This window comes from Muntiacus reevesi, chromosome 1, assembly GCF_963930625.1.
Source record: "Muntiacus reevesi chromosome 1, mMunRee1.1, whole genome shotgun sequence".
NCBI classification, from domain to species: Eukaryota; Metazoa; Chordata; class Mammalia; order Artiodactyla; family Cervidae; genus Muntiacus; species Muntiacus reevesi.
The window spans coordinates 10,130,988-10,156,697 of NC_089249.1; the positions used below are offsets into that span (position 1 = coordinate 10,130,988).

Here is a 25,710-nt window from a genome sequence, read left to right on the forward strand (position 1 = left end):
AGGCCTCCAGAGTTAGACAGGGGAAGGCCTTTTAAAGGGTGCTCTGATGTACAGAGCTAAACCATATTGTTCCCCCTGGGGGGCAGGGAGCAACAGGTGATTAACACTGGTTAGCGTGGGTTGGAAAGCAGACTGTATAGATACCCAAGTCCAGAAAACAAGGGATTAAAGTCTCCCCCATTTTCCATGGTGAAAAACAAGCCAGGAAGTCTGGGAACCAAATGGGGGCAACAGTGTCTGAGGTGTCAAACGTCAGGAAGGCGTTAACGACCTGCGAGCCAGTATATCACAACAGTGCTGGGAAAGGGGGCAAAGTATCAACGGTGCAGGCAAAGAGCCTGGGAACACAGTAGGTGGAAGAACAGAAGAGAGAGTGAGCTGGAGCCTAACGTAGGTTCCACTTGATGGCTGAGCTATTTGCCACAAGGCTTGGAATGTGAGTGAAGTATTTTCCAACTGGATTTCTCAACCTTGGCATTACTGACATCTTGGACCATGCAAGTCTCTGTTGGGGGTGGGGCTCAGCTACCCTTTGCACTGTAGGGTTGCTGCATCCTTAGCCTGTGTCCACCAGACGCCAAAAAACGCCTTCAGACATTGCTGAGTGGCCCCAGGGTGCAAAATCAGCCCAGCTGAGAACAAATGTTTTACCTGGTTGAATCAAGTGGCTACTTTTGACTAAAGAAAGGGTGAGGGGGAACAGTGATTATAAGTGCCTGTATTAAGACGCCTGCTCCCTGGAATAAAAGCTATGACAAACCTAGACAGCATATTCAAACCAGAAACATCACTTTGCTGACAAAGGTCTGTACAGTCAAAGCCATGGTTTTTCCAGTAGTCATGTATGGATGTGAGAGCTGGACCATAAAGAAGCCAAAGCTGAGCACCAAGAATTGATGCTTAGGAACTGTGGTACTGGAGAAGACTCTTGAGAGTCCCTTGGACAGTGAGGAGGTCAAACCAATCAATACTAAAGGAAATCAACCCTGAATATTCATTGGAAGGACTAATGATGAAGATGAAGCTCCAGTACATTGGAGCTGATGTGAAGAGCTGACTCATTGGAAAAGACACTGATGCCGGGAAATATTTAGGGCAGAAGAAGGGGGAGACAGAGAATGAAATGGTTGGATGGCATCATCAACTCAATGGACATGAGTTTGAGCAAACTTGGGGAGATGGTTAAGGACAGAGAAGCCTGGTGCGGGGCAGTCCATTGGGTTGCAAAGAGTCACACACAACTGAATGACTAAACAACAACAAATGTAAATGTTACATCTTTTTGTATGAATTCCAAAAGGAATCAGGACCAAAGGTAACCTAATCATGAACACAGACCAAGAAGAAGCCTTGTATTTGCAAGTGCATGGAAATGTGAATGATTTTAAACTATAGTGAGGAAACAGTGTTTGGAGAAAGAAGATTGAAGTTGACATAATCAATAGCTTACAACTTAACATATAAGACAGATATGTAAATAAATTACTCATAGTTAGACTGATTACAATAAGATTATCCCTATTTTATAGCTTAAAAAAAGAACTCCTTCCTCAGAATTGACAGAAGTAACAGTCTCAAAATAAAAGTATACAGAATGAATGAATGAGTAAATGACCAAGCAGATGGATAAATGAGAAACAAAAGAGCAAACTAGTAAAGCTCTTTGGGGTCTTAGGCAAGGTGGTACATCATGTAAATGAGAGCTTCATTATTCTACTGCATCTCTTCATTTTCCTTAAATGTCATTCTCACTATAAATGCTAATTGGTTTAGCACATATAATAAATTAATCTAGTGGTAGAAGAATTCTATAATAATCCATGCTGAAAAACTTTTGCTTCTCAGCTTTGCAGATAATGAAGCTTCTAAAACAGATTGAGCCCATTATTCTGTGCATAGACCAGATTGATGCTGGACTAGAGTACACCATACAGCCTCTCCAGATGTTTACAGCCAGTTGTCCATCTCATTGGTCAGTCTTTGTGCATTATTGGTTGCTAAAAAGTTTTAATGTCATGTTAGATTGGCACAGTCTCTGAATTTTAGAGCAACAGGCAGAGTTTCCAAGAAAAGAGATAACTGTACTACATTCTTTCTACCTCTAAAACTATAAAATACAATTATCAATTGAACTAGCACAACAGATCCAGAGTTGGACTGATTCTGCCTCTGTAACACTTTGTTAACGCATGATGACAATTCATTCATATTTCAACTGACTTCAAATATCTGATGCAACAGCTGAGATTATCTCTGTTCTTCATGAGATGGAATCATAAAAAGCTGGGTTTGAACCTGAGCACCATCAGGGTCTATGTGACTATGACTAAGGTGTTTAACTTCTTTTAAGGCTGAAGTGTATATGGGACTTTAACCACATGAAAATGAGGAAAATAATATCTCATAAGTTTACTATGAGAACTATTAAGGAAATGATAAATCTATGACTAGCATACGCTACAGAGAAGGCAATGGCAACCCACTCCAGTGTTCTTGCCTGGAGAACCCAAGGGATGGGGGAGCCTGGTGGGCTGCCGTCTATGGGGTCGCACAGAGTCAGACACGACTGAAGCGACTTAGCAGCAGCAGCAGCAGCAGCATACACTAGGTGCTCAATGAATAAAAGCATATTCTTTAAGATAAATTTACTGACCACACTATCATACAACTCTTTCCTTTCGGCTTAACCTTCTTTAGATTCTTCCTCTTTATCAACTTGTCATTCATTCTTTCCTTTATTCGAAGTGGCATACACTTGCCACTGCCTCTCCTAAAATGTCTCCAGATATCTCTGGAATCCGTAGTGAAAAGTAGAAGTTAAAGTTCCAAACTGGTCTCCACCCTTAAAAATAAAACTGCTTGCTTTTGTTGTAAAGTGCCCCTCCACCATCTCTGATAATTTTCCAGCATTGAGTAAAGAATATTTCTAGTTTTCAAGTCAAACAATACTGGATCCCAAATCCAACTGTATTTCTTACTTAGTCAAGTTTCCTGGTCCAGTTACTAAATTTCTCTGAGTCTCAATGTCCTGTAAACTAACACATTTATGCCAATGAACACAGTGCCTACAAAATAATAGTTACTCTAGCAAGTGATTTACTTTTTCTCTGCACAGAGGTTGCTAACCAAACCTATGTTCTCAGTCAGCAATTTCTCTCAAAGATACAATCCAAAAGGATATACAGTCCAAACTATGTGTCATTATCATGCCCTGTTCCACAACTACTCACTCATTTACTTATTCAACAATTTTCTAAATGCCTTGTGGTTCTAGGAATAAAACAATATTTACATAGCACTTTAAAAGATAACTAAGCCAAGGTTTCAGGACTGAAGAAGCTCAGGGTCTAGTGGGAAGGCAAATATGCAAACCAACAATTACAATGCAGTATTCTAAGTGCTAAAAATAGATAAGTGTACAAGGTGCCCAGATGCACAAAAGAGAGGTCAGCAAAGCTTCCCAGAAGAGATATGATTATGCTGCAATTGAGTCTAGGAGGGTGAACAGGGCTTCGCTGAGCACAAAGGGGAAAGATGGGTATTCCAGGGAGAATAACAATTGAAAGTGCATGATGCCTGCTGACAACGCCAACTACAGGAATCAGATATGATTGGAGGATGCCATTGCAGAGGACTGGTGGAAAAGGAGGCAGGTTGGAAGGAGCCAAATCACAAAAAGTCTCAAATAATACGCCAGAGAGTTTGGACTTTATTCTTTAAGCAATGGAGAATCACTGATGTCTAAGTCAGAGAGTAACATGTTTTAAAACAATTCCTCTAATAGCAGAGGAAGGAAAGGGGAGGGAGGGCTGACACTGAAATGGGGATAATGAATGACGCAAGCAGGAGAAAGGGTCAAGGATGGCTCTAGGGTTTCTAGTTCAGATGAATGGCGCATGGTGGTTCCACTGGATAAGGGACCCACACATGTGGCAGAGCAGAACTGTGGGTAAAGATAATGAAATTTTGGAGTTTCATACCTCCATTGAGGAGGAGATGTTCAAAACATCATTGGGAACAACATGTCTGAAGTACAACAGAGAGGACTAAAATAGAGATATGGATTTATGATCGATATTTGTGAGAAATAGTTTTTAAAATCAAGGTACATGATTTTTAAAAGAAATGTAATATGTTTAGGCCTCTCTAGACTTCAAATAAAAAGATTAGAAATTAAAAACTTTAAATTACGGTCTATTCCACATATATTAAATTTTAACATAAAAAACATAAAAAGACATCAACATGTTAATGAAAACAATAAACTTTTACCAAAGATAAGTATTTTATATTAATTTACTTATCACTTTTTTAAGCAGCCTACTAACTAATAAAGACATTCTCCTTACCTATAAAGTTAATATAGCTCTAAAATAATGTTTTCATGGCAAAAAAATAAAGCATGCTTCATCTTCTGAATAATCAAGTATGTTTAATTTCCTGAGTAAATATTACTCATACTTGACACTGAACAGAGTCCAAATTCACTAACGGAGCTAAGAAATTTCTAAAATCCTAGCAGCAATAAGCCTCACCCAGAGAATATAGTCAAGAGCTTAGTATAAAGAACTAAAAGTCAGTGTCATACCAAAATTTTAAATAACACCGTGCAATCCTCTACTTAATAAATTATTTCAAAATCAGGTCACAATTGACACCATCTCAGGCAGACGGGAGAGAGCAGATAAGCAGAGAAAATTTCCTTTTCTCTACTGAAGCATGTCCACCAACTGTCATATCTGGAAAACAGCCAAAAAGAGCACTTTATTTGCAAAAAACCAGGGGACTTGAAATATTGGCAAAATATGTGGTTATAAAACATGGAATTGTAGCGATTTCTATTAGGAGTCTCATTTATGAATATTTGGAAACGTTTCTAACACATAGATTACAAGCATAGGTCCACCCATGTAACAAGCTCTAAAAGCCAAAGGTAGAGCCCCATGAAACCCTGAAGCTAATCTTTACTCTTTTCTTTCAGACTGTGACCATCTAGCCAGGGTTAAGGTCCCCTTATTCACTCCCAAGCCAGATACCTAGCCTCACAGGTGTCTCCCTGAATTAGCCACATGAATTACCTTGAGAAAACCACGTTCAAACTACGTCTCTTTCTCTTAACCTTCTTTTCCTCATGTTTCTTAATCTTTCTATTCTTTCTTTGTCATGGGCATTTTCTAGTTTCCTTACTACAGAGTTTACCAGAGCAAGCTGACACAGCTGAGTGTTTGCTGAAAAAAGCAGCTGAACCATTAACAAGGAAGAGAGAAAAGGGGAAGGAAACACAGAAATGTTGCCAACTGAGAGGGAAAGCCTGGACTTTCTTCAAATCTGTGTAAACTCATAACTCCAGATTAGTGTTCTCAATTCAGATCAGGGGCCATGGGCAACTAAGAGTCACCATGGGTTTTCTAAATGAACTTAAAATAAATACATATTAGCACAAGGAACTCTCTCAATGTTATGTGGCAGCCTGGAAGGGAGGGGAGTTTGGGGGAGAATGGACACATGTATGTGTATGGCTGACTCCCTTTTTATCCACCTGAAATTATCACAACATTGTTAATCAGCTATACTCCAATACAAAATGAAAAATTTTAAAAAAATAAGATATAAATTTTAAAATGTAATACTAGGAGTCAGGACAATGTTCACAGCCAACAACCAGGGGAAAGAGAAGGACAGACAATCATTTTGAGAACCTTTACTATTAGAAACTCCCTGGAAGTTATAACACGGCTGCTAACACCACCGTCATCTTAGACAAGATAACAGGCCCAACTGCGTCACACAGTATTCTGGCTCTTCAAGTAAGTGAGGGACAAATAACAGAGAGCAAATGGGAAAGGTAAAGTGAAGAAAGACTTCTGGTTTGGATGCATTCTCTCAAGAAGTTCACAAAATAGTCAAGGTAATAAATTTTTTTCTGCATGACCTTTTTCTGAGATGTTGTCCCCTTTCCCGCACTCCCAACCATGAGGTTGAGCCCAAAGAGACCCAGCAGCCTCTAGTATACACTATATGCTCCTGTCCCACTGATCCTTGCTGCCTTGACTCCTGGTCTTTCCAACTCCTGGCAGCTCAACTTCTCCTTGATTCTAAGAGTTCCACACAGTCGTATAAATTCCTGTTTCCATGTAAAGAGCAAGCAAGCAAGACTTCTGAGAAAGGTTACATTAGATATGGATCTTATAGTCTTTTCCTCAACTACTTTCCATCAGAGAAACAATATATGGATTACATTGCTGACAAAATAATTTCAATCCCAGATTGAAGAGTTTTGGGAGGATTCTGAAGGGAATCGGGAAGAAGTAGGATAGATAATCTGTGTAGTCACATATTCTGCTAACATATGTCACAAAGTTCAAGAACCATTTCTATGGAAGCCCAAAGATTTCATAAAAATAGAAATCCAAGATACAAAATACTATGAAAAGATCATATGGTATTAGAGGTGTATTGATAATAAGAAAAGATAATTAAAGAGTAGGAGTGATGATCTCTTCAGATTGCTATAATGTGTATTATCTTCCACTTTAAGTATGTTATTTAAATCTAGACTTGTTTGGTTCTGTTATTTGGTAGTAAAACCAAAATTCGAATCATCTTTCCATTGAACTTGTTTTCCCAGACCCAGAAAAGGAGGGCAGCAACTGATAACACTGCCTGCTGCTTAGTTTTTCTTGGATTTGGCATGAAAATCTGAATGGTCTTTTATTATTTTTTTTTGAATGGTCTTTTAAAGTACAGACTATAACTGCAGTGAATTATTTCTGAAATGTTCCCAAATATTTTCTTCCCACTTTTCACAAATAAAGAGAGTATTTTTCAGCTGTATCAAATGCTTATTAAAGAGCTTCCTGGAAGTTTCTTTGCTTAGATTTGTTTCAAGGAATTATGGAATCCTGGTAATAAATTAAAGTCTGGGAGATTTCCAGTACTAATTACCTACTGTCTTGGTTCATTTGCATCAATAATCATTTTTAGAAGAACTGTACAGATTTACTATATTTTAAAATATGTTTGATCAATTTCCTAACAATTTCTTGTGACATCTTAAAAATCATAATGAGAAATATATAACAAGAAAAACCTACTTGCTGAAATCCTTATCTCTATCAAATTCTGCAAACTCAACTCCCTCAGCAAATGACAGTGACTGTCTCAGTGCTTTTAATAACTTTTTTTATGCATTATCATCATCTCACTGAAATTCCTGAGAATGCACTTGCTGACAATTATGATAGAGACTTTCAGCTAAACGGAGCAAAAAATATATAAAGATTTTCTGTCTCCTAGTCAATCTGGACGCCTTCTACATATCCACAATATACATGAAAGAAGAGCTCATAAAAAATGCAAAGCACTGACCAGCTGATCAAATTATCATCATCTGTCCTCCAAAATGCAAGGAGAGATAGTGTCCAGAAAACTGCCACACAGTACTCAAGCTTTAGTCATAATCTCCACGTTACCTTGAATTCTTACATGCCCACAGCCTGATTTTCTTCCAACACAAGGTTACTTGGAGAGAGAAGCAGTAGTACCAGCAGCAGCAGCAGCAACAGTAATAGTATCATCATCACTGATTTTTTTAAAAAGAGCATTATGTTACTCTCCTCTTTTTCTTCCTCATTTCCCTTCTCTTCTTGAACAATTCAGCCCCTAGAGCCATTAAGTAAGGCAGAGAAAAGCAGGCGTCTACATCAGAAGAAAGAGGGAAGTCTACAGTGAAGCAAGAGAGCCCAACCAGGGGAGAAGCACGTTCACATTGGGGATAGCTGACTGTGGGGTCAGAGCTTAAGCAAGCTGAAGCGGGCATCCCCAAGGAGGAGTGGGTCATGTGAGAGGGCCAGAGACAAACGGGTGAGAAGGTGTCCCCGTGACAGCGGCAGAGGGAAGCGTCCTGACGTGGGCTGTCCGAGTCCAGGCAGAGTAAAGGCTACATTCACACACAAGGGCCACACTCGGTGCAGGGGGATCAGGCCCTAAGGAGAATACAAACGTTACCCTTCTGTAGATGCCAACTGGAGGAGCCAGAGACTGAAGAGGGCAAGAGGCTTTCTGTGTAGGAGGCAGAGCCTGTACAGAGCAAGAAGACAATGACGCTGGAAGGGTATGACAACAGAGAAGAGGACTGGTTACATATGGAGAATCTATCAAATATGTATAGGTATTAAAGCAACACGAGGCCAAAGTTTTCACTATCTGAAAATGGAAGTTATAAACATAGAAAGGGAGACTCTAAAATGAATCCTGCCTGTGGAGCTGGACTAGAATGAGACATATCATTGTAAACTCATGGATTATGATAAATACATAGATGAAAATGTGTGTATCTCTGTATGTGAATTTTTTCTCACTCCTTTGCTGAGCTAATCTGAGATAGGTGACACTACTTAGCACCCAAAATCTTATCTTCTAATTACTTCTATCGTCCTGCCGTACTTCACTTTATTGCACTTTGCAGACACTAGACTTTTTACAAACTGAAGACATGGACAGTTGTGTGTCAAGCAAGTCTATCAGTGCCGTCTTCCCAACAGCACTGGCTCAGTTCATGTCTTCGTGTCACATTCCGATAATTCTCATAATATTCCAAACATTATTATATTTCTTATGGTGATCTGTGATCAGTTACCTCTGAAGTTAATACTGAAATTGTTTTGTGGTGCCATGAACCATGCCCACATAAGACAGGAAACTAAACAGATAAATCTTCTGTATGTTCTGACTGCTTCACCTACTGGCCATTCCCATCTCTCTTCTTCTCCTTGGGCCTCCCTATTCTCTGAGACACAACAATCTTGAAATTAGGCCAATCAATAACCCTAGAATGGCCTCTAAATGTTCAAGTGAAACAAAGAGTCACACATCTCTTACTTTATATCAACAGCTAGAAATGATTAAGTTTAGTGAAAAGCTTAGGTATGTCAAAAGCTGAGATAGACTGAAAGCTAGGAATCTGAAGCCAAACGGCTAGCCAAGTTGCGAATGCAAAATAAAAATTCTTGAAGGAAATTTAAAGTTTCATTCTAGTGAACAAACAAACAATAAGAAAGCAAAACAGCCTTATTCCTAATAAGAAAGTTTTAGAGGTCTGGATAGATCAAATGAGCCACAACATTTGCTTAAACCAAAGCCTAATCCAGAGCAAGTAAAGGCTGAGAGAGAGGTGAGAAAACTGCAGAAGAAAAGTCTGAAGCCAGCAGAAGTTGGTTCATGAGGTTTAAGGAAAGAAGCCGTCTCCATCACATAAAAGTGCAAGATGAAGCAGCAAGTGCTAATGCAGAAGCTGCAGCAAGTTACCCAGAAAATCTAACTTAGATAACTAATGAGAGTGGCTACACTACACAACAGATTTTTTTGGTAAATTAATTATTTTAATTGGAGCTAATTACTATACAATATTGTAGTGGTTTTTGCCATACATTCACATGAATCAGCCATGGGTGTACACGTGCCCCCATCCTGAAGCCCCCCTCCCACTCCCCATCCCATCCCTCAGGGTCATCCCAGTGCACCGGTCAAAAGATTTTTCAATGTAGAAAAATCTTATATTAGAAGACAATGCCATCTTAGATTTTCACAGCTAGAGAGAGGAAGTCAACGTCTGACTTCAAAGCTTCAAAGAACTGGCTGACTCTCTTGTTAGGAGCTAAAGCAGCTGGTGGCTTTAAATTGAAGCCAACTGTAAATCAACTATACTTCAATTTTAAAAATAATTAAAAATAAAAATGAAGCCAATGCTCACTTACCATTCTAAAAATCCTAAGGCCCTTAAGAATTATGCTAAATCTATTCTGTCTATGCTCTATAAATGGAACAAGAAAGCCTGGATGACAGCACATCTGTTTACAACATGGTTTACTGAATATTTTAAGCCCACTGTTGAGGCCTACTGCTCAGGAAACATATTCCTCTCCAAATATTACTGCTCAATGACAAAACTCCTGGTCACCCAAGAACTCTGGTGGAGATATACAATGAGATTAATACTGTTTTCACACTTACAAACACAACATCCATTCTGCAGTCCACAGATCAAGGAGTAATTTCAACTTTCAAGTCTTATTATTCAAGAAATATATTTTGTAAGGCTACAGTTGCCATAGACAGATCTATAGATTTTGGCAAAGTTAACTGAAAACCTTCTGGAAAGGATTCACCCTTCTGGATGCCACTAAGAACATTCTTGATTCATGGGAAGAAGTCAAATTATCAACTGGAATAGGAATTTGGAAGAATTTGAATTCCAACCCTCATAGATTACTGAAGGATTCAAGACTCCAGGGAAGGAAGTAACTGCAGATGTGGCAGAAATGGCAACAGAACTAGATAGGGAAATGGAGTCTGAAGATATGACTGAATTGCTGCAATCTCATGACAGACCTTGAAGAGATGAGAAACTGCTTCTCATGGAACAGAAAATAAAGTAGTTCTTGAGATAGAATCTACTCCTGGTTAAACTGCTTTGAAGACTATTGAAACTACAACAGAGGATTTAGAATATTACACAAACATAGTTGCTAAAGAAGCCACAGGTTTTGAAAAGACTGACTCCAGTTTTGAAAGAAGCTCTATTGTGGGTAAAATACAAAATAGTATTGCATGCTACAGAAAAATTATTCATGAAAGAAAGAGTCACTTGATGAGGTAAACTTCCTTTTATTATTTTAGGAAATTGCCATAGCCACCTCAGCCTTCAGCAACCACCACCCTGATCAGTCAGCAGTCATCAACATCGAAGCGAGACCCTCCACCAGCAAAAAAATCACAACTTACTGTAGGCTTAGATGCTATTTAGCACTTTTAGCAATAAAATATTTTTAAATAAATGTATGTACACTGTTTTTCAGATATAATGCTATTGCATACTTAACTGACTATATAGTATAGTGTAAACATAACTTATATATGCATTGAAAAACCAACAAATTCACATCACTTGCTTTACTGTAGTGGTCTGGAACTAAACCCACAATACCTCTGAGGTACGCCTATAAATAAATAAATGAATAAAAGAAAGCTTGATGAAGAATGGGATACTCACATAGTTTAAAGATATCTCCCCACAAAACAGTTTTTACAAAGGGAACAAGAATAACTGTATATACAAAAGTCTGAAAGACACAAGCATAAGCAAAAGATTCAAGAAAACATCATCAGCAATACGATGAAATCAAAATCACATACCATCTGATAGGATGCAATGAAGAGAACACACCATCCTTGCTGTGAAATTCTTACCAAAATGTATAAGAAAACATCAGGAAAGCCAAAATTGAGGCTCATTTTATAAAATAATTGGCCTGTGGTCTTCAAAAAATATCTAGGTCATGAAAGTCAAGGAAAGACTGAGAAACTGCCCTAGTGAAGAAGATTAAAGAGGTATTACAACTACATGTAATGGGTGATTTTGAACTGGATTCCAAGTGACGCATGCAACTGGCACAACTGCCAAAACCTGAGTGGGGGCCAGTGGTTATTTCCTGATTTAGTGGATATATTGTGGTCGTGGGATTTCCAGGTGGCATAAACGATTAAAAAAAAAAAATCCACCTGCCAAAGCAGGAGATGCAAGAGACGTGGTTTGATCCCTCAGTTGGGAAAATACCCTGGAGCAGGAAATGGCAACCCACTCCAGTATTCTTGCCTGGAAAATTCCATGGACAGAGGAGCCTGGCGGGCTACAGTCCATGAGGCCACAAAGAGTCGGACACGACTGAGCGACCGAGCACACTGTGGCTGTATATGGAAATATCCTCATCTTTAGGAAATAACTAAATACAAACTAAGGTATTTTGGGGTACCAGTACCTTAGGTTGGCAACTTACTCCCAAATCGTCCAGAAAAAAAAAATAGTTCTTTGAATTACACTTCCAGATTTTATATTTTAAATTTTTTTAAAGAAAAATATTTGAGAGTATACAGTTCTATCTTCGGCCATTAAAGAATTACTTAAACCTTATTTATGATCAGATTTAGATCATACACTGATATGCAATGGAAGATGGGAGCCAAATGTTGACACTGGACTAATCCAAAGAAAAAGCTGAATTTATTCAGACCTTAGTAAAATTAGATACTACTATATAATTAGCTATGGTCATGTGTATGCAATTTTTGTAAGGATCTAAAGAGAAGTCTATTTTCTATCTTCCAAAGCACCATTATCATACTAAATACATAGCACACACTCTCAAAATATTTGTCAACGAAGTTTTAAAAAGAAAGATAAGGAAAATATTAATGATAGGCTTATTAGGAACCTGTTGACAACACAGATTACAGCAGAGTGTATACAACTCCAGGTTCCCAGGTGGCTCGCTGATAGAGAATCCACCTGCCAATGCAGGAGACGTGGATTCAATCCGTGGGTCAGGATGATCCACTGGAGGAGGAAATGGCAACCCACTCCAGTATTCTTGCCTGGAAAACTCCATGGACAGAGGAGACTGGCGGGCTATAGTCCATAGGGTTACAAAGAGCCAGATATGACTGAGCAACTGAGCACATACGTTTCCAATAGAAAATAATCTCTTTCTGTTGAAATTAGCTTTGTGAGAAACGTAGAAGATAAGAACAAAGGCTAAATCTTTGATGATCAGTACCACCCCTAAACGCAGGCAGGAAAAAGTAATCCCTATCTCTGCAATCAAGAAGATTAGACAAATCTGCATCCTTAATAGCCTGTCTTGGTGCCTATACCATTAAAGATTTAGGCTAAGACAAAGTCCCTAAGAAGTTACATATTAAAATGCAAATATCCCAGAGTCCCCATTCAGATACAGATACTCAGAAATCTATATAATTATTCCCTGCATAGCCATTAATGTCTTAGTAATAATAATAATCATAACAAAAGAATCACTGTGCTAGGTACTTTATATAAATGATCTTTACTTCTTGCAACTCTACAAGATAAGTATTATCATTGCAACTTTATAAATAAGGAGACTGAAGACCAAAGAAGTGAAATAACTTGCCAAGGGCCAAGAATCCATTCAATGGCAGAGTTTTCATTCAAACTCAAGATTCAGATTTTTTCCATTATGTCTTGCTGCTTCTTTCTACTGCGCCATTTATTGTTTTTGAAAATGGAGATCTAAGGGACAAAGTATAAAATGCAATATAGGAAACTTTTTTTGGTATAGGATAAAACTGAATGAGAGTTCTGAGTTTCAGATAAAGGAAGCCAACGAATACCTCAGAACCACGATAGGAAGAAAGGCTCTGAAAAAAGGAGAACGGCGAGCAGAAAGGAGGGAGGAGAAGGTCCTGAGAATGAACTGCCTTGGTTCCTTGGTTTTTCTACATAGCCTAATACTAGGTTTGATGAGTTGTTAATCAGCTCAGATTTATCAGCTTTAAAGAGATAATTTATAAAGTTTACTAAGTGAGGACTATGGTGAATACTCAATTTTCCTTCTTTTATAAGAGGGAAGAAACAAGGAGATATAAGTCACACCCATCTGAAGACATGGGGTAGACCAGTTATTAGACCATCTTTGAAGACAAAGGAAGTAATAAAACATCAAGTGCTTAAGAAATTTTGGATAAAACAATTCTACCCTGTTTAATGTGAAAATAACAACTGACAAAGGAATATTTTAAAACATCTTTAACTAGTTCAACACTGAATTCAGTCTACTGTTTATGTGCCATCAAGAAATAAATGTGGGCGTTCCCTGGTGGTCCCGGGGTTAAGAATCTGCTGCCAGTTCAGGACGTGGGTCCAGGAATCCCCTGGTCCAGGAACGTCCCACATGCCAGGGAACATGAGCCCACGGGCCCCAGCTGCGGAGCCAGTGCTTTAGAGCCTGCCCGCGCAGCAGCCGAGGCCCACAGGCTTGCAGCCCACGCGCGGCAGCAGGAGAAGCCACCGCAGCGAGGCGCCCTCGCCCTCTGCACGGCCACACCCACGTGCCGCGCTGGAGAAGGCCCCGGACAGCAGGGGAGGGCCTGCACAGCCACAATAAACAAACCTTACTAAAAAAGAAAGAAATGTGGTCCAGTCCAGGAAAGTCCATGCTTCCGCTTCAGGTGACATGGGTTTGATCCCGGGTTGGGGAACTAAGATCCTGCATGTCACCCAGCACAGTAACTTAGTAAATAAAAAAAGAACAAATGTAAAGCAAAATAGTGCCTGTAATATGAAACTGTATGATGAACAAAAGCAAAATTAACGAGAACTATGCAGGATCTGAAATACGTTACTATGTAAGTTTGTAGAAAATATACTTTCCATTTATATAATGGAATCATATTGATATTTTCACATTTTAACCAAGGATATACACTGATCCCTATGAAACAAGGAAGCAATGTGGCACAAAAAAAGATATCTGGGATCAGAAAGACCTGAATTGGAATCCTGGATCTGTCACTTACTAGCTTTGTGACACTGGGCAAGTTATTCAATTTTTCTGCTCTTTCATCCCATATATAAATATGGAGTTAATAATAAATACCGTTCAGAATAATTATTCCACTTCTAGAAATGTATGTTAAAGGACTAGTCCATCCCAAACTATCCCTTCCCCTCATTCCTCCCCCCGCCCCCAACAACCGTAAGTTTGTTCTCTAAGTCTGTTTCTGTTTTGTAAGTTTACTTGTATCATTTTCTTTTAGATTCCACATATAAGGGATATCATACGATATTTTGGTCCCTTTGCTGTTCATCTGAAACTATCACAACACTGTTAACTGAGTATACCCCAGTACAAAATAAAAAGATGCTATGAATATAATTGTATTAAAAAGATAATTTGTGTAACAATGTTCATGATAATGTCATTTATAAAAATAACAAGTAAACTAAAATCTAGTATTAAGGGAATGTTTAAATAATGGGTATATACATTACCAGATCAGTGGTTCTCATATTTTATAGACTATATAATAAACTAAAGAAACTTTGTAAAATAAATATTCCTAGACCCTATACTCAAAAATTCTGACCTAGTAAGTTTGAGATGAGAAAAGGAAATGCATTATTTGAACAAACAACCAGGAATAACTGTGATGGAAGGGGTCCAGGAAAAGTCTGCATTAAATGGACTACTACTGTGCGATTAAAAATATTATTATGAAGACTTTATAATAACACTAAAAAGTTTGATATATTATTAAGTGAAAATTTTAGGATTCAAACTGTATACTCTATCTAATAACAACCACATTAAACAGACATAGAAAAGGTTATTTTACCAATAGAACTGGGGCAATTTTTTTCTTATACTCAATTTTTGGAAACACTGTCATCCTATTATAAATGATTAAGCAACATATCAAAATTTCAAACAAAGAACCAATGTATCTCCATGGCCTTCAGATTTAAAATTCAACTCCTATGGGCAGTACACAAGTACTTCAATCTCCAGACTTACTTCATAACCATGCTCTATAACTAACTACTTCTAATACTTCAAATTATATATATTTTACATTTTTACAAATTATTAAATATACTGTTCTTTTTGCCTGAACTACCCTTCCCTAAAATTGTCAGCCTAACAAACTCCTACTCATTCAACAAGATTTAAGAATCATCTCTTCTCTGAAGTTTACCCTGACTACTCACTCCTCCAACAGATTAAAGGAATCTCCTTTTTCCTCTTGTCATTCCTGAAGCACTGTTTGAGACTTTCATTACAGCACACATTACAGTGTATTAACTCTTTGTTAATATTCTCCCATTATTTACACAGAGAAGGCAGTGGCACCCCACTCCGGTACTCTTGCCTGGAAAATCCCATGGACGGAAGAACCTGGTAAGGCTGCATTCTATGGGGTCACGAAGAGTCGGACATGACTGAGTGGCTTCACTTTCATTTTTCACTTTCATGCATTGGAGAAGGAAATGGCAATCCACTCCAGTGTTCTTGCCTGGAGAATCCCAGGGACGGGGGAGCCTGGTGGGCTGCTGTCTATGGGTAATTCCAGTTCAGGACTCTGTCTGTCGCACAGAGTCAGACACGACTGAAGTGACTTAGCAGCAGCAGCAGCATTATTTTTCTTTTTTTTTTACTTTTTTATTTTATTTTTTTTATTAGTTGGAGACTAATTACTTCACAACATTTCAGTGGGTTTTGTCATACATTGACATGAATCAGCCATAGAGTTATACGCATTCCCCATCCCGATCCCCCCTCCCACCTCCCTCTCCACCCGACTCCTCAGGGTCCTCCCAGTGCACCAGGCCCGAGCACTCGTCTCATGCATCCCACCTGGGGGTGATCTGTTTCACCATAGATAAATACATGCTGTTCTTTCGAAACATCCCACCCTCACCTTCTCCCACAGAGTTCAAAAGTCTGTTCTGTACTTCTGTGTCTCTTTTTCTTTTTTGCATATAGGGTTATCGTTACCATCTTTCTAAACTCCATATATATGTGTTAGTATGCTGTAATGTTCTTTATCTTTCTGGCTTACTTCACTCTGTATAATGGGCTCCAGTTTCATCCGTCTCATTAGAACTGATTCAAAAGAATTCTTTTTAACGGCTGAGTAATATTCCATGGTGTATATGTACCACAGCTTCCTTATCCATTCATCTGCTGATGGGCATCTAGGTTGCTTCCGTGTCCTGGCTATTATAAACAGTGAGCAGCAGCATTATTTTACAAGTACTTGTTCATAATTCTTCACCTTCTCCATTATGACTCCAAAGTCTCTATGAAATTCAGAGTAACAGAACACTCTGTCACTTGCCAAAGCAAGCCAACAGGAAAAACTCTGTTATACACTACACCACCACTGGAAAGTTTCCCATGCCAAAGAACCTCTCAGCATAATTCCTGCAGCTCTCCCCAAACACACTCCCATTCACTCCCATGCCTTCATAATAGCAGCAAAATATTTATACAAAACAAGGATAAAACTGTACTTTAATACAGCAGTCTTTTAGTATCTTCAAAACACTAAGAAACTATATTTAGCATATTTAGATGCTATATAAAACATTTCAAATGCAGATTAGTAACTACAGGTATCAAACAAGGATTCCAAGTGGCTGGATAGTAATTTAGTGGTAAAAGACAAAAAGAAAAGTTTAGTGTGGAAGAATCCTAATTGGGATGCATGGATCAGAACTTCAAACACCTCCCCAACAATGAAACACAGATTTTTGGAAAAAACCTACATATTGAGTAGACTTACAATATTAATTTGTTTTAATAAGAAAATGGATGCAAAAGAATTTGAATCTCAAACTATATTAGACACTGAAGCTCTTATACAAATATAGTCTATATCTTCGTCATAATAAATAAAAATACCTAAGTAATAATTTCTGGAAACAGGCAAAAAATATACCATATGCTGATACCTAAGATGAGTATAGGACTGATGCTGAAGCTGAAGCTCCAATATTTTGGCCACCTCATGCGAAGAGTTGACTCACTGGAAAAGACCCTGATGCTGGGAGGGATTGGGGGCAGGAGGAGAAGGGGACGACAAAGGATGAGATGGCTGGATGGCATCACTGACTCAATGGGCATGGGTTTGAGTAAACTCTGGGAGTTGGTGATGGACAGGGAGGCCTGGCGTGCTGCGATTCATGGGGTCGCAAAGAGTCAGACACTACTGAGTGACTGAACTGAGCTGACTGAGCTGAGAGATGATGAAAGCAAACTCTGTAAGCTCCAGAATTTTGAAGCTTCAAGTTTTGTTCTTAATCTGCTTCTCACTATGCAGAGCTCATTCCAGCTCTCCTCCTCACACGAAACCCTAACCCTTGGAGAGGGGCAGTTGCCACAAAAACTAGAGGCAGGCTGACCTTGTGCTAATTACAACAGAGAAGAGGCTTTCTTTCTAAAGAGAAAGAAATCTGAGCCAGAAGTATTAGATGAAAGGTGGTGGAGGAAACAGAAACATCAAGCAGAAGAAATGAGGTTGGCTGTTTATGTCCACAACCATCAATCAAGAGATGATCAAATTTGATGGTGACAAGTTTACTCCAATTGTTTCAGCTCAGTTAACTAGAAGTAATTAACCGCTTTAAATAAAGTTGCTCTCACAACACAATAGAACCCAAATAATTCTATAGCACAACTGAATCAAAATTCACTTTACAGATTCATAAGGATGTGCTGTTAAATAATAAAGTATTACCTATAAGAAACACTTTCAGAGATGAACTTTGGAGATTACAACAGAAGGAAATGAGGAAAATAAAATTTATCCTTTGACCATATATTCTGACTCATCCTCAAAAATCACAAAACTGCAAGCCTCACCCAGGTTTAATTAACACAAATGCAGAAGTCACTTGCTGTCCTACTGACACAAAGGAAAACTGGACTCTAAGAAGAGCTCTTAGATCTGTGTTACACAAGAAAATGCACTGGGCTGTCAACTGGCATCATGCCTCGGGCTGCCATATGGTTTACACGACCATGTCATCACATACGAGAGAAAGAGCTGGCACACAGATATGTCTTCTGGGTAAACTCCTGCTTTTTCAAACATGAGATAATCTCTCATATCAACATAAAATGAAATAACCAAAACTCATATTTCAATTAATTAAAACTATGCTGAAATATGTTTGAAATGGAAACCAAAGACACAGTAAAATGCATTAAATGTTAAATAGCTTCAGATTCTGTAGGCTGAAATTAATCTTTTCTAACCCATGACTGAATTAGAGTCAGCTTCCATTTCTAGTTAAATACTCAGGAAGAATGTTCTATAATAGAGTCTGAAAGAATTTTCCAAAATTACCTCAAACGCATAAAGAAGTAAATTATCTCAGTACACAACTGAGCTAATAAAACTGTCTACTGTCACCTGAGAGGTTAAACTGCTGAGGTCAGCAGGCACACTCCTGCCCACTGGAAACGCCCGCATTAATGCCGGTGGGGACCGGCCTCGCTCCTCTGTGACGGGGAGAAGCCACTGGGCCGCACCACGAACCGGGCGGTGTAAAAACACACAGGTTGAGTAGTCACCAGCTGGTTGTCCTAATTCCCTGCTACACAACATCCTCACAGTTTTGAAGAGGGAGTTGCAAAGCCTTTAGTTGAGAAAGAGGTCAATACCAAAATTCCCTCTCCTCTCCCCTCACCCCCATCACGCAGCTGGCACTGTTCACTCAGGCAGACACAGCTCCCTGAACAGAATGGCGCAATCACCGCTTCAAACATCATTACTATCTAAAATAGATAACCCACTTGCAACTTGACTATTTTTATAGATATAACATTTTCGTGCAGTTTAACTGCTCTATTTGTGATTTATTCCATTTAACCAATACAGCTTCCCTGGAAGTGAGTATCGTATATTACAGTCTCAACAGCCACAGCTGCCCAAACAGTTGAAAATTATAATACTTCCAAGTTGCCTTCTATCTCCTTGTATCTGTCACCAAAAACATCATGAACTGAATCCTGAATCTGAAAGACTTATAAGCTGTCTGGTTTACATATCTTTGGTGAAAGATTACTTTGCCCTCAGTTCTTACTGATATACTGCTTCACATGGAGGTCTTGAGAACTGGATTCCTTATGTTTCACAAGAATTTACTAACTATACTTTACATAGTATTCGACTCTTTGAGGCATTCAGAAAATTAAGTAAATTTGAGTTATTAACAAACTTTTTTACTGCTTTATCAAAACAGAAACAATTCTTAATCTAGACTAAAAAAGAAATAATTTAACACAGTTTAAATGGGACTTATTTTTGTTTAGATTAAAAGGTAACTGTGCCAAAGAGGGGAATTTTAAGACTTTGCAGCTATTTCATGAAAGGTATGTTAAATAAAATGAAATTTCATATATAATATAAAGGAAGAAAAGGAGGGAAGCAATTCAATTTGAGTACTCTAATGAGCTCTGATGAGTTCAGTTTTTAGGTTTTTTTTTTTTAAGGATGAAAGAGGGTGCAAGAGGTAAAACTGAAAGCAAACACAGAAGTGAAGTATATACTTGTCCTGGAAAAAGGCTAATGTCCTTTTCAGCTAAGTTTGAAAAAAAGGAAAGAAGAAATAGACGTTCACTGCTATGACAGCTAATATAATCTTAATCTCTGACATATTAAAACTGTAGATGGTTTTAGACACAAGAGAATTCCCTAAAACACCTAACAAAACTAAGAATCTGGTTCTTCCCAACTTCTATTTTGCTCTTATCCCTAGTGAGAATAATTTTCAACCCAAAAAGGATAAACAATGCTAAGATTTTACCAAAGCTCCAGAAAGAGTGAGATCATAAGAAACACTTAGCCGCTTCAAATGAGTTTAAGTATCCAGATCCAAAAGACTTAGAAGCAAAGGGGTAGAAAGAATTTGCAACAAAATTAGGCATCATCAATAGTTCTCTATCAGAAACAAGTTATAACAAAGTAGCCTAAGTTTGGTGGAATTTATAGACACCCTAGGCTTCCCTGGTGGCTCAGAGGGTAAAGAATCTGCCTGCAATGCAGCAGAGGCTGGATCCCTGGGTCGGGAAGATGCCTTAAGAGAAGGGAATGGCTACCAACTATATTATTCTTGCCTGGAGAATTCCATGGACAGAGGAGCCTGGTGGGCTACAGTCCCTGAAGTCACATAGAGTCAGACACGACTGAGCAACTAACACACACATACACAGACTTCCTACTACAGGGGTGGATCAAAGGAATGGAACAAACAGAACAGAATGTGAATACAGAAAGGCAGTGGATAAAACACCTCATAATATTCAAACAGATACATTAGAGAGAAATAACTGGCTAACAGTTCTATTAAGTGGCCTCAATGTTGGTAGAAAGATCATGCATAAAGATGGTCACTTTCAAATTTATACAATTTGAAGTTCTTTAGGAGTATGTCATAGTTGTTGAATACCAGTTATAGAGTACATGCTTATTAAATCTACATATGATGCAGAAAAGAGATTTTAATATACTGGAAAACAGACTCAAGAGCCAAGAGAGCTAGATATATTATAAATATAGGCTAACGTAGGTAAGATTAAATATAATAGGAATAATTTAAGTTCAATCAACGCTTTCACAAGTACCAGACAGGGGAACCATGACAAGTTGACAAGTGATTGACAATCATGACAATGGCTTGACAAGTCACTGGGAAAAAAAAAAGTTGAAGTTTTAATTGACTATCTGCTCAATGTGAGCCAAAAGTACCATACAACTTAGAAAATACTGACCTGTACTAAGGCAGGTCTTAGATCAATAATAAGAAACTAATAACTTCTTTGTATCATGTTTTAAATAGCTGCTATTTCATTTTCATTGCACAATACATGTTTACTCTAAAATATGGGAAAATGCAGACAAGCCAAAAAATAAAGATCACTCACAATTCCACCACTCACTAAATAATCCTATTCCTTCTCCAGCGGATTTTTCCAACCCAAGGATCAAACCCTGGTCTCCCGCATTGCAGGAAGACTCTTTACTGTCTGAGCCACCAGGGAAACCCAGTAACTACATTCTTGTGCTTATCATTCCAGACTTCTTAACATGCAACATAAATGTTCACACACCCTTATTCTTTGTTAAAGAAAAGGATCATACTAAATACGCTGCTTTGTAATTTTTTTTTAATTCAAAATATATCAAGTCCCACTATATCCTACACTGGTCAAATGACAACTATTACATTTTTTTTCATTTCTGGTCACCATATCTGAAGAGAGTCATTGAAAATTTTGAGATTAGGAAAGAAGTGTGAAAATGTTAATTCTTAACATGCTAAGTCACGTCTGTCTTTTTGTGCTCCTACAGACCATAGCCCACGAGGCTCCTCTGTGCATAGGATTTTCCAGGCAAGAATACTGGAGTGGGTTAACATTGCCTACTCTAGAGAATCTTCCCCACCCGGGGATTGAACCCACGTCTCCTGTGACTCCTGCATTGGCATTCAGATTCTTTACCATTGAGCCACCTAAAAAGCTCCAAGTTCTTAACACCTATGCTCTATTATCACGTGGCAACTGGTTGTTAAAATCTTAGAAAAAATAAGAGATTCATAAGAAGACAATACAGCTAAATATTAGCTAAAGAACTGCCCTGGCAAACTAAACTACTTTATACTGACCCATAAAGCCAAATTAGTACCAACTGCTGGAAATTACAGGAAGGCGAATTTTAGCTCAATAAAAGATGAATATTGTAAGTAATTAGAGTCATCAAAAAATAGAGTGGATGGATCTAGCCATTGCAGGGTTTAACAGAAATGCAATTAAGTAACTGGTAAAGGATGTTATAGGTAAATTCTCTAGGTAAGAAACTGGATGAAAAGACTCCTTTGTATATGAAGATTCTGTGATTTTAATGGAAAACTTGCTATAGAAATTTACTCCTTGTTGAAGGAAATGGCAACCCACTTCACTATTTCTGCCTGGGAAATCCCATGGACAAAGGAACCTAGCAGGCTACAGTCCATGGGGTCACAAAAGAGTTGGCCATGACTTAGCAACTAAATAATAACTAATTCACGATGATGAACATTTTTGTGTTCATTACCAGGTGTATGTCTTCTTTGACATACTGTCTGTTTTCTTATAAATAACTGAAAAGACAACAAGGCATTGGAACTTGGAAAAAAAAAAGAGAAATTTACTCCTAGTACCATGTGAAGCCAAAGTGTTAGTCCCTTTGTTGTGTCAGATTCTTTGTGACTCCATGGACTATAGCCTGCCAAGCTCCTCTGTCCATGGAATTCCTCAGGCAGAATACTGGAATGGGCAGCCCTTTCCTTCTCCAGGGGATCTTCCCGATCCAGGGATTGAATCCGGGTCTCCTGCATTGCAGGCAGATTCTTTACCATCTGAGCCACCAGGGAAACCTAAGGCCTTAAGAAATAGTCAACAAAGTGATAAGGAACTGGAGATATTTAGTCTTGATAAAGTAGGACCTTAAAAGTGTTGTACGCAGAAGTCAAGATTAAATTTATTCTGGAAAGCCCCAAAATTTAAAACTAAAAACAAAATGTAGACGTTCAAGAAAGGAAGATTTCAGCTCAAGGGAAAGGAAGGATTACTAATAAATTAAAGCTTTCTGAAATGAAAAAATAACAAAGAAAAGAAATAGAGTCAAGTATTCTAGAGTTCTGTGAGAAATCACAGCACAATGATGAATACCAATGTGCTAAATGCTTTGCATTACCATTTAACCCTTACGACAGCTCCATATGATAGGTATTCTTACTATTTCCACTTCATAGAAGAGCACAGTGAGACTTAGAAACATATTTATTCAAGGTCATTTTTACTTTTGCTGAAAATCATAGTGTCAACCAAATATACCTGATTCCCCATTATACAGCTACTGCTCACTTAGTAGGTAATAAATAATCAAAAGCATCTTCAGAAAGAGTATCTACTGATTCTTCAAAGAGCAGTCATGAGTTGCTTTTTTTAAGGATATAAGGATTTTTAAATTGTTATTCCTACCAAAAAAGTGTTCAAATTAGACTCATTGGCCACGTACTTTAAACTTCTGCAAATAAAACAGATTCAATGAATAAGACTTAAGGCAAGGTAAGGCAAATCTGAATCACAAAACTTAAAATCCTTGCCATTACTAGTTATGTGATCCTGGGCCAGTTCTTAATCTTCCTATCTCTTTAGTCCATCATCTGAGAAATGAGGACCAACCTCTTCAGGTTGACAAAAGAACTGAATGAGATGATATACGCATTTAGCACAGGATCTGAGCCTATTATTACACAACACAAATAATAAAGTAGGTCAGTGTTAAATCGCTTCAGTTGTGTCCGACTCTTTGTGACCCCAAGGACTATAGCTTGCCAGGCTCCTCTGTCCATGAGATTCTCCAGGCAAGAGTACTGGAGGGGGGTAGCCATTTCCTCACCCAAAAGTAGGACAGGGGAGTACCAAATCTAATCCACAATTCATTCCAAAATATTTTAAAATTTTGAACTGTCTTTATGTCTGAAGGTAAAGGGATAATTTTCTATTATCTTGTAAATAAGCTTTTGATGACAATCATTTGTGAAATAAAATGACAACTAAATAAAGTGTGCTTTCTTAGGAATTTCATTTTACGTAAAGAATCACCCAAAGAAGATAATTTCAATTTCCATTTTCTTCAAAGGCACTGTTTTAGTTGTTTATTCAATATGACATAGAAAAATGGAAGTGTAAAGGCTACTGGTTTTGATTTTGCTGTTTTACAACTTGGTTCAAACTACTCTAATGAACACATATTTTTAAGGGTTTTTGTTTTGTTTTCTATATGTATTCTCACTGTAGAGCTACTATACTACCTCTGACAAAACTAGCAAGAGAAAACCTCCCATTCAAGAAGTACATTATAGTCACAATTTTCATGTCATAGTTGGTGTTTACCAACACTAAATAGTTGCTCTTCTATTCCGAAAATTTTACATCCTCTTTTTAAAATGACACAACTAAGAAGGCATTTAAAAGATGTTTAAGTTCTATCACAAAGATAAGTTTTTTAAAACACCATTCATCTCAAAGAAATCAACTGAAGTTCTCCCTGCTCTCAAAGAATTCTTTAGCGTTTTTGCAAAGAAATTGATTATTTTCAGGATATCAGTTTCTAACCATAACGGTATTTATCACTGATATGATAGCAAACATTTATTTCACCTGCAATTTAAAACGATACCCAAATAAACTGCTTCTGTATAAACTACCTGTGAATAAGGGCAATTACTAGATCTATACTCCGAAATTTGAACAGTCTACCTGTAATTGAAAGTGAAAATTACTTAACAAGGGAGTGAGCACAAGAGTCATCACTTCTAAGACTTACTGAAAAAAATGCCCCATAAATATTCATTGTTCCAAAGTGAACTATCATTCCAATAAAATGCCACTGTCAACAAGTACAGATGATCATATGTGGAGCTTTCTAAAATCCCATCAACTATTTTCCAACTAAATTCATTTCACCATAACAGGAATGTTCTCATTTACCCTATTAGCCAAGACTGTAACTGCATTATCTGACCAACACAACACATGAAAACTTGTGTAAAGAACACAATGTCATTCAAAAGTTTGTATTAAGCACTTGTCAAGAGGAGCAAAGAACAGTTTTTAAAACCGTTAAAAACCAAGAAAATCACTTGAGCTTAAAAATTTTTTACAAACAGAGTTAGACTTAAGAGATGTTTTAGGGTGAAGATGTGAATGATGATCGATGCCTCCAAAAACATCCAAGATAAACTGAATAGCTATGATTTTAGAAACTAAATAGCTTTCCTTGAATTTTATCTAGTGAATATTCTTCAGGCTTTCTCCCTCACAACTGATTTCATTTGCCCATCAATTCAATGTTTAAATTAATTGCTTTTTCAAATATGTAAATCACTCTGCTATTTCTAAGACACTGCCTGCTGAAAAAAAGACTGTGTATGTGTGTTTCCAAGCAATATTAAGTCTCATCTGGAACATCTTCACATTAAAAGGCCTCTACTATATTCCATATACACTTTCCCAACCCCAACCTGGCATTCTTCATCCTGAGGTACAACAACCAAGTTTCACTCAGCCATGTCCAGGTGACTGAAAGTACTGCTGAGGCTGCCTAACCTGCCTCATCAAGTTTTACACACACCCTGTACTGATGACATCTCACTAGAAGGTTCACTCTCTTCATTTTGTGGGATCATATCCCACAGCACAGCAAATGCCTTCTGCAAGAGAAGGGAAGCAGCAACCAAGGGCTGTGGCTTTTGCAGGATAATGGCATGCACGCAAAAGCTTC

General features: G+C 38.0%; 1 protein-coding gene across 3 annotated transcripts in view; it reads right to left on the minus strand.

Annotated features, from left to right (window-relative positions):
- Window positions 1-25,710, minus strand: part of ANKS1B (ankyrin repeat and sterile alpha motif domain containing 1B) — a 1,071,061-nt gene that overhangs the window by 1,044,743 nt on the left and 608 nt on the right. The window lies entirely within an intron of this gene.